We start from the raw sequence: 11,103 nt of genomic DNA on the forward strand, positions 1-11,103 counted from the left end.
GTATCACTTCGGTCCCATTCCCATTCTTATCAGCTCCTGGGGTATGAATGTAGCCCATTTCCTTGCTGATCAGGGTCAACTATTCCTGTAGCAGGGTGACTCACTAAATACTCCAGTGGCTGATTTGGATTGATGGGAAATGTGATCACTCTTGCTCTTGCCTCATGGTTCTTGCAGTCATGTAGTTTTCCTACTGGACATAGAGCACCATGGAGATGTCTCCTTGATGTACATATAGCTTCATGAGAGAAAGCATCCCAAATGTTCAGCACATTTACCCAGAACTAGTGTTTCTGCTATGCTTTCTGTAGGCTGTTGGAACATTCTACCGGGCTGCCTACTTCTTCTTTTTTTTTTTGATAATAAATTGTTTTAATCCATGCAGTTTTGGAATAGTGTGCAGCAATACATAACTGGTAACCAGCAAACAAAAGTGCTTTTTCTCTGCACTGTCTTCCTCCCAATAGTGTCTACTGTTCTGATAAGGATTCTATGTTGAGGCAAAGAACAGGAGGCTATTACATTAATCTGTTAGGAATTCTTGGGGGCCTGGCTTGAGCTGGGTGCCATCTTAAGAGAACTTGAGTTAGGAATAGAACTTACATTAGTGCATTGTAGAGGGAGAAGTTTATGAGTTTGTTACCAGATAGTAATGAAATGGCAATTACTTTCTTCCTACTTGTTTAATCTTGGGAACATTCTTTAACTCTGCTTCTCAATTTTCTTAACTTTAAATTTGGGATGATCTGATAACAGATCCAGTGAGGTAACAGTAGGAACTCAGTGCATGTGTTTCCATGGTTTTCTAGACATATCTCTTACAGCCGACCTGTGGCATTGCATTTGAATTATTATTTTTTTTTTTTAAATTTGTCTTTCAAGTAGATTATGAGCTTCCTTATGGAAGTGAGCTTATATATTTTGGTATTCTAGCTGAGTAGTGCAGTACACTGAATAGATATTCAAATACATGTTGGATGAAAGGAGGAACTGAATCAACAAGTTAAAGTCAAATTGTGGTAGAGAAATAAAAGGGCACAAATTAACTGAAAAGTAACTAGCCTACTTGGTTAGGAATTTGGAAGTAGCATTTGTTCAAAAGGGGAATCTAAGGCAAAAGAATTCTAACAGTAGGAAGTTATTTTTTTTAGGGTCTAAACTTCAGGGAACATTTACTTCTTTTGAAAACGATGTAGCTTAAAAATGAAATTAAGATGGAAGTACACAAAACCTAAGAGAATCAGACAGATAGACAGGAAGGTAGAGGGTGCCTTGATCAGAGCTTCTCTATCCAGGGGATGAAGCCATCACAGTTTTGGGTCAGCTCATCATCTTCTCTGGTCTTCCGTTCCACCATCTTTACCAGCAAGTGTGTCTTCAGTTGCAGCTTTTCCAGGCTTGCCTGGAAGGCCAGGGCCTCGGTGTGGGCCTTGCTGTAGACCTGTGTGATCTCTTCATTTGCCAGCTTGAGCTTCTCCTCCATGTGGGCCGTGAGGGCATGGTGCCCCGGCTGTCCTTGTTGAGCCATGACATGTAATTCTCCAACACTTTTTCGGTGACTCCTGGTTCTTACGATAGTAGCTGAAGTAATACTAGGTTGAGATAGATCTGGCCAAGAAAAACATTCCAGTGGAGTGTTATAAAACTTCAGGGTTTTTAAGGAAGAAATGGGTGCTGAAGGCTAGAGGCACAGACTGTCTACTCCTGAATGGTTTTATGTGTTACATGATATCACCATGTACCCCGAGATCCAAGTCTCACTCTGTACCTGTTCTGTACCCCTAGTCCATTGACAAGGTGCGTTGCTGTGTGGAATTCCATGCCTGTGGGTGGGACATCATCGTCAGCTTGTTACCAATTGGTAAACTGGTCTTATTAACAAACAGTGCTATGTTGGGAGCTTGAGGTCATTATGATAATTGTCATTCGGAGACAGCAGTAATCAGTCTCTGGAAAGCAGCACTCCATGTTTTGGGCTCACATATTTCTTTAGTCTGTCGCCACGGGCACTGTATTCATTTCCTTATTGACTGAAAGTGGTTGGTCCCTTTTGTCTGTTTGCTCCCTCAGTGCTTCTTGGTGGCTACTTTGTAGAGGATCTTAATGTGATCAGAACTTTTTCAAGTTTTGTACATCCATATACCCTTCCCTAGACCTCTTTTCTATCTTTTTTTTTCTCAGTTCTTTTCCATCTGACTAGATGGCCTCCAATCAGATGGCCAAAATGAAGGCCACTACCCTGAGGTTCTCATGATGGGTCATTTCTCATTCCATACAAAGTTGATTCTCAGTTAAACAGCAGGAGCTGTCAGCCAAATGCTTTCCCCTATGTTCGAGAAGTATATTTTCGTGACTGACACAAACAGGGTATAACCCAGATTTGGAAGAGTATCATCTGTTATCTTTTGGAACACAACTTAGCCTCTTTCCTAATATCAGGACAATGATGCTACAGATCTTTAAACTGCTCACTAACATAGGCTTGTGTTTCAGAAATATACCTGCCTTTGGTGTCTGGATCCTTTTGATAAGGGTTGTGAGGAAGATTTTTTATCTGATAAAGGGGAGATTATTAAGGTCAAGTGCGATTCTGATTTGCTAGTGTATGTTAAATAAAGCAAACTGCCTTTGGGGTGTTGCAGGTCCTATCAATGACATCTAAGCCTGCTGGCAGACTCTGTGTTCCATGAAGTCAGGTATGAAGAAGGAAGGGTGGCTGTAAGTTTTGGGCAGAGGGAGTAGTGGTAGCGATAGCATTCTTGCCCTTTGGACAATATGTGATGAATGTCTCCATTTGTTCTCCTTAAGTTGAGATAGATATATTAAGTAACAAATTGCATCAAACATCTGCTATTCTTACACAAGACTCCCCATAGTGAGTTTAGAATTGGACGAGTCATCCCAATTTCTAAAAGGGGTTAGAGTTTCAGGACTAAGAAGAGTTCTTTCAGAAGTGTTTACAAACAGGTCTGGGCTTGGAAGTCATGTAGCATATTTGCCTCTCTAGCCTCTTGGGTCAGGGTGCCAACCTGTATCCAGAGTTGGGAATTCTTCCTCACTGGAAGGATCCTAGATGATAGCCAAGGCTATGATTCTGAGTGACAAATTGAACTGGTCCCACTCAGTGGAGTAGGCAACTTCCCATCCCACAGGAGCTTCTGGCAAGCTACCTCTGATGTTACAGACAAAAGAAGGACATATTAGTGGTGCTACTTCTGTGGGAAAACTATTCATTCTATATTTACTCTCAAACCTGATAAAATGTTATATGGTGGGTAGGATTAAAGACTTATACTATATGATTAAAATCTCAGTGAAAATATTGACTGTTATCTGCTACTTTGGTTTTGGGGAAGGAAGAATCTATTACCCTTTTAGATCAATGGAAAAATCTCAGTGGGGAAGAGAAACTGAAGGGCTCTGTATATACAGTGAGTCTCCTATTAGAAGCTCTTCCTTCCATGTTCTTGGAAGGAACCCAACCTTATCCTACCTGGCAGCCTGGAATTTCATGTGAAGGCAAGTCTGCAGCCAAGGGACAGGAAGCTTCTGTGGCCCTACACTTGACTTGTTCAACTGGATAAGTCTAAAAAGCAGATGATAATATTTGAGCGAATCTTCCTTGGCGAGGTTGTTTTTGGACTCTAGGACAATGAGGTTATCTTAGTCATAGGACATTGCTATATACTGATTTGCTGAGTTCTTGTATGCCTTATCAGATGTGGGTGGTCCTGCACATCCCTCCCCTTGTGTCTGGCAGAGTAGAACATATTGTGGGAAATCAGACAAACCCTGAAGGTAAGTTGCAGGACCAGACAAACTGGGACTGAGTTCACTGTTTTGGCCAGAAGATGGGACCATTGAGTTATACAGCAGAAATTTAAGTTCCTAAGAAACTTTGATCAGTTTGATCCCCAGTTGGCCAGCTGCTGAGAAGGATTTCTGTGAAAAACAAGCGGTGATTGACTATGAGGATTCCAAAGAGATACCTGGGGCATGCAGCCCTGGATGCAGGTAGTTATGGGGAAGGAGAATGGATTAAGCAAAAAGGAAAATGGTTCTCAAAGCAGAGTGGGAAATATTAATAGAACACTCTTAGGGGAGAGAGAACCACAGTGGGCAACAGAAACCAAAGGACTTCAGCAGAACCAAAGTCCAGAGAGAAGCTAGAACCAGCTCTTAGGTGTCAATGACAAACACCTTGGAGAGTGGACGAGGGTCACTGTGGTGGAGGGTAGCATGTTCTCCAAGGAACCTTTTCCAGAACCCACGTCATGTTCCCATTTTTCTCTTGGACATAGAAGAAAAGCAGAAAAAGGACTTGGAAGGAATAAGTACATGACTATGTCTTCTGTGCTTTCACCTTTCAGCACATTTTATTGCATACAACTTTGCTTCAAACATAGGACCTTCCTAGAACTCTTGAGCTCCATTAATTTTTCTCCTAATGTGTGGAAGCCAAGTGATGAAACAAAACAAATAAAACAATGTACACATGAGATATAGGCCTCTTTGGGGCCAAAGCAGAGCAGTTGGTAGCTCATCCCTATCCTCCCTGCTCTCACATGGAACTGGGTTTGCTGGTGTGCACCCATAGGTCCACTTTTGGGTAGATGACTTTTGTCAATCATACAACATATGTGCCAATGGGAACTTCAGATGGGAGTGATTATCACTTGAGCTTTCTGGCTCATGACCAATTTGAGTTTTTGGATCGTCCAAAGAAATTGTAAGATGTAAAAGAACATAGTTATATAGCACTTTCTATTAGTCAACATAGTTCTTAGAGCATCCTATATGATTGTTTGCTTCCTTGAAGGCTAAAGTCTGTATGTTACCACGTGTGTGTGGAACTCATAGGCAAACAACATGCCCAGGGTAATTTAGTTCAGGTGTTACACTAGGTTAGAAACTAGTTCACCTGAATTGTTCTAGGGGTTTTAACAGAAAACATTAAATTTACATAAGCAGAGTTCTCATTTGTACCTCCTTCAGGGGAAGATGCCCCAATACAAAGAAATATAATTCCACGTACCCCACTGGCAGGCAGATGGATATTGGTCATCTCCTCTCCTTCTACCAGCTTGGTTGTATATTGAGACCCTCCCTGGCATCCCTGAATGTATAAAGCCAGTCTCTGTGCTCTATCTAGACCAGTAATAAGCCCACAGAGGGAAGTGCTTTTCCTGGATTTAGGAGGTAGGACCATCTTTGACTTTTTAGACATTTATGTTTTGAGTGGATAGATGATAGACATAGAATTTCCTAGGTGAGGAGCCAACACTAGGGAATAAAACCATTACATAGGGCCATTAAGATAAAATAATTACATAGGGCCATTAAGAACTGTAATTGTTGACGTATACCTAGAAATTAGAGGAAACCCATGGTGCATCATGAAGGTGCCAGAAACAAGCAAAACACTTCTTCAGAGAACTCTAGCTTGGTGTTTTGTTACTTAGTATACTCTTCTCAGGAACTACTTAAACCTTCCAGCCTGTCTAGCTCCCTCATTTTTTCCATTGTGAATAGCCATATCCAGATAATTTCCTTTGGTCTAAGACCTCAGCAGTTACTTGAAACGTACTGGTACCCAGAGTGTTTCCTTCCATTTTTGGATACCAAGACAAGTATGCTGTTTGAGAGGTGAGCCATAAGTACATTAAATTTGTGGGTCTCAGGCAACCTTGGGTCCCCTCCCACTGTGGGAGATTTTCTGTCCACCCAATAAATCCTGCTTTCAAAAACAATTTTTTTTGTGGATCTCTCTTCCAGGTCACATTGCTGAAGATCCTGATACTTGCTTCTAAGAGTGTGAAAGGAAATCTAGGCTATGAAAAAACCATAACAGTAGCATGGCAATGGGTGCTTCCAAGGTAGCACAAGGTGATAGGATGGAACAGGTAGGGATTCAAAGGACAACTCTTTCAAGCAAAGGTAACAGTATAGAAACACACAAATTATGAGCACTCATTTAGCCCTTGACTAAGCCCTGTCTTTTTATTTTATTTTTTTTAGATTCAAAGTGTACATGTGCAGGTTTGTTACATAGCTATATTGCATGATGGTGAGGCTTGGGCTTCTCTCGAAGCAGGTGGTTGGCATGGTACCCGGTTTGTAGTTTTCAACCTTATCCCTCCCCGTTCCTCCTCTCACTCCCTTAGGAGTACCCTAGTATCTGTTATTCCCATCTTCATGCCCATGTGCATGCAATGATTAGCTCCTGCTTATTAGTTGAACATGTGGTATTGTTTTCTTTGATAATTTTCTGTGATAATTTGCTCAGAATGATGGTCTCTGGCTGCATCTTGTGTTGCTGCAAAGAATGTGATTTTGTTCTTTTTCATGGCTGCATAGTATTCCACAATGTATATTTACCATATTTTCCTTATCCAGTTCACTGATGGTGAGCCCTGTTTTTAGTTACCCACAATTCTATGGTGGGTTTTATTCCATAGGAGCTAGAGTTTACACAGATGTATTTACAAACCAGGGCAGATCCTCCTCATCTGGCTCTGTCCTGAGTGGCTCTTGTGTCAACAGTCAGGCATGAAGACATGAAGTTGGAGGTCTAAGTTGAGTTCTTTCCAGGAAAATGACCTGAGGGATGTTTACCTCAAGGTCTCATGAGAGGACTGAAGTATTCTACCTGGAATTTGTTCTGGCTACTGTTCTGTGCTGCCATTCTCCATCTGAAGAAAAAGATAAAACTCTATGTCACTGAAGAATCCTCTTGTCTAACTTTGTGAGATTGGAAGCTACTTGTGTTCCTGAATTAGACCTAATATTGAGTGATAACATTTAAGTGTGTATCAGATGACTTATTGTAGTTTTCTTGTCTGTTAGCTTGAAAACAATTGCAAATTTGTTGGGACATAACTTGTGCCCTCCTTCATAAGAGGGGAAAAATCGTTCTTCAATGGATCAGTGAATGCTTTCTGCATCCACCAGTTAGAAGTCTGCCATGCTATAGTAGGTCAAGTTCCTCGCATAGGACTTTCTGAGGAAGGAGCTAAGAAGGAATGTCATCTTGGGTAGTGTCTAGCTACCATGCAATCTCATGGGAAATTCTGGGGGCACAAAAGTATCACAGAGTTGGTGCTATGTTAATGTATAGATGTCAGCCTTCCTTTTTTTTGAATGCCAAGTGTCTTCTGTACTTTCTTTTATTAACATCATAGTCTTTGTATCACGATACATAGCAATGATAGGTTTATTTTTTAAACTTAGTATTAAATATTTTCTCATTTTCATTTTGCATTACTCTGCCAAGAAAAAAAATTAAAATTCAAGTTATTTGAAACCTGCACACACTTCCATGATTAACCAGGCTGTGTAAAAGTTGATGTCTTTATTCCTCCAGCTGTGTATTCAGATCCAGGCCCTAGGAAGATGGGACCAGGTTATATAATTGTTTTTGAAAAGTATGCTACAAAAATGGATGGACTGTTTTAAGCCAGGATACAAAGTGAGGATGGGGGAAAGAAGGGACATTTTCTTCCAGGAAAAAGACAGAATTTCTGAAGAGTCCTAGTCCATAATTTTTCCCCCAAATGATTGGAGGAGGGGATAAAATCTCAACATGAGTTTCAAAGTCCTGTCTCTGTGAGGGGCTGGTAGCTGCCTTGTGAGGCAGGTGACTGCTATGGAGAGAGATGGCTAAGCTTAGCCATTGCCCCCTTCCTAGCTAGGGGAATGGAAATGGAAAGTTTATTGCCCAGCGGGTGGGAAATTGGCCAGATGCTTGGTTGGTACTGAATACACTGAGAAGTTTCTTCTAGAAACAGACAGCTCAAACTCTTCCTCTCACTTTAACAATGATGCTATTTTTTAAAACACTTGGGAAGTTCCTCCTCCAGTCTTCAGGTGGGAAGGCTCAGAGAAGGAAGTCATTGGGACAGCCACCTTCTAGACCATATCGGAATTCCTGAAGGTTCTAGACCCCATAGAGGTAGACAAATGATGCTGCTACCACCAGAACATGGAAAATCTGTGCTGCTACCACCAGAACATGGAAAATCTGATGAGACTGGAACATATCCTAGAAAAGTGCTCAGGAATTGGAACAGCATAATGGCCAGCTCTGGTGATGTATGTTAGCCACAAGGAAAAACCAGCCCATCTGGTTCACTGTGGTGGCCTTGACACAGCCTTCAGCAATAGTAAAGTGCATGGTGGACACAACACCACTCAAGCCAAGTCCCAGTAACACTCCTGTTCTTGTCTGTCTGTGCTAAGGAGTGGTGAACTGGTCCTACTGTCCTGCAATGATGCCCAGAATTCCCAGGATGCGGATGATGGAGGTTGGAAGAGTTGTGGCTGTTGGGAGCAGTAGAAGGAGGAATAGAACCAGGGGACAAAGCTCCCCATAATCAGTAGAGCAATCCTTGAGTGGTCTAGTTTGGATAGTCTGGGAGATTTTCTCTGAATGAAGAGACAGGAGAAGCTAAGGTAGAGCACTGCACCCAAAAAGAGCATCCCCCAAACCACCTTCTCCTGAAGTGGGGCTATGAAGTACGTATTTAGTCTGAGCATGGTCAAGATTCCCCAAAAGAGAAACAGCATGAAACCAAGCAGATGGCTCCAAGTGTTGCCAGTTTCTGTATGGATGCAGAAGATACTCTTGAAGCAAGCCCGAAAGGAGAGCGTGGGTGGTCTATGGCTATGCAGCAGACAGTCATTGTCCTTCAGCTAGTTAGAGAGAGCATGATACAGGATGACTCTCCAACATCCTTCCTAGACCTTGTACACAAACTCCTCCATCTTTTCTATGGCATGGCAGGCTTGCTGGGGAAGCATTGGTACCCACATCTTCTCCTCTTCTTAGATTTTGGAGACTTGGGATTTAGTCCAACTTTTACTCCTGGCTCATTTTTGTACCTGGGGGAATTCTATATTCTGGCTGACTATCAGGTTCAGATAACGATGGCCCAGTCATGTTTGGCCTCCCATATCCATGCTGTCCATTACTGAGGCATCTTTTGCCTAAAGTCTACCAGGCCCTTTGTCTTGGTTAAACATCCTCTCTCTACTCTGTCGCGGTGTTCCTTTTGTTACTGTGGTCTTTGTGGGCATTTGTAAGTATGGTTCAGTTTATCTTTACCCCACTTTGTCCAAAGGAAAAGTTCGTTGGTTAAGATGTCAGCTTAATGTGCTGCCTCGGCCTAAGTGCACCTACTTCATGCCTTGCTTAGCATCCTGTGTGCCATCCACTCACTGTCCATCACAACTTGCGACTGTAAGTGCATCCTAGCAGAGAGTAGGTAGCATTATTTAGTCCTTGCCATCCTAGAAGCTGAAATATGCGAAAGCCTACTAATTTGCTTACTCATGTATTGAGCTCAAGTTCATAGATAGATAGATTTTATTTTATTTTATTTTTGGAGTTGGAGTCTCACTCTTGTTGCACAGGCTGGAGTGCAGTGGCAGGTCGGCCACTGCAGCCTCGACCTTCTGGGCCTAGGTGATACTTCCGCCTTAGCCTTCCAAGTAGTTGGAATTACAGACACGCCACCACGCCTGGCTATTGTGATTTATTGTAGAGATGAGGTCTCACCAAGTTGCCCAGGCTGGTCTAGAACCCCTGGGCTCAGGCAGTCCTCTCACCTCGGCCTCCCAAAGTGCTGGGATTGTAGGCAGAACCATCGCGCCCGGCCAAGTTCACATGTTTAATGTCTACTATGTTGTTTATAAAATATTGATGCCTGGACTTCACTCCTTATCTTCCAGGCATTCTGTGAGAGATTTTAAAAAATACTTAGACTATAAGACCTCAGTCTGCAACCTACCTTTTTTTCTTCACCAGCTTGCCTACAACTTTAATTTTTACTGTATCCCTGCTTAAATTTTTGAAAGTTGTGCTATATACATCATGTTGAAAAATTGTTCACTGACAAAATGTAGTCTCTTCTACCTTTTCCTTTCCCAACCCAATCCTCCTTTTTAGAGAGAACCCCTTTTCTGGTTTTCTTCCAGTTATTCTATGCTTATACCTCGTTTTCCACCAAGAGAATTAGTATGAGGACTATTATGTACCTGTATACTTTAAAATCAAATCAAAATCTTTTCAATGCCCATTACAGATATTTTCTGAGTACATACAGAGCTGTCTTTCTTAGTTTGGATTCTCCAAAGACAGAGTCTGAGCCTAGGGGTTTATCATGTTTTCCAAGGTGGAGTCTTTCTAGTTGGTGTTAATGTGGGATACACAATAAGATCCTCTGTGGCTCATTTGCCAAAATAAATACACTGTTGAATGTAGCTCACATGTCTGTAGAGAAATATTTGGTAAAATGGAAGGCTTCCTTTTCTGAGCACTGTCACATCACAAAGAGTGCAGCCCACAGGGTCAACTGCTTCCATGGGAGTCGATCTTGGTTGCTCCTGCCCAGATCTAACAGCCCTTCACAGGTAATCAGGTACTCTCTGCTGTTTAGCCAAGTTTACTCACATTATTGAGATAAAGGACTTGTTTGGACATCTGCCTAAAGTCCAAAGGACTTAGACTGTCACTCTTGTAATCCTCTAATATACATGCAAAGTTTTATACTGAGGCTAAGTGATTATCCAAATAAGATATCATAATATAAGAGACTAGTTTTGGAATTTTTAGAAATTTTAGAATTCTGTTATTTTATGTAAGAAATGTGTCACTATTACAGATACACTGAATCTGTAGAAAACAGAAAGTCTTCTCTGCTTGTCATTTGACAGTTTAAAACTGTGAATGGGGTAGATAGTTGAACTTAGAGTGGAAATGAGTTCAGGTCCCATTTTGCTTAGCTGCCATGTTACTTTGTAGGAGTCCTTTTCTTTCTGTGAACCTGGTTATTGATCCCTCAGTCAGGTATCATATCTAATCTACAAGATAGTTAGGAGTAAAAGAATGTATGACAGGCTGGGCTCGGTGGCTCAGCCTGTAATCCCAGCACTTTGGGAGGCCGAGGCAAGTGGATTGCCTGAGCCTGCGGGTTCGAGACCAGCCTGGACAACTTGGTGAGACCTAATCTATACAATAAATCAAAAAAATTAGCTGGACGTGGTAGTGCATGCCTGTAGTTCTGGTGACTTGGAAGGCTAAGGTAGAAGGATCACCGGAGCCCA

The 11,103-nt window shown here is 41.9% G+C and overlaps 1 pseudogene; it reads right to left on the reverse strand.

Moving 5' to 3' along the window:
* Nucleotides 1–7,876: 7,876 nt before the first annotated feature.
* LOC103254490 lies at nucleotides 7,877–9,248 on the reverse strand (annotated as a pseudogene).
* Nucleotides 9,249–11,103: the final 1,855 nt, after the last annotated feature.

This window comes from Carlito syrichta, unplaced genomic scaffold (genome assembly GCF_000164805.1).
Source record: "Carlito syrichta isolate Samal-C Ts95f unplaced genomic scaffold, Tarsius_syrichta-2.0.1 Scaffold71383, whole genome shotgun sequence".
NCBI classification, from domain to species: domain Eukaryota; kingdom Metazoa; phylum Chordata; class Mammalia; order Primates; family Tarsiidae; genus Carlito; species Carlito syrichta.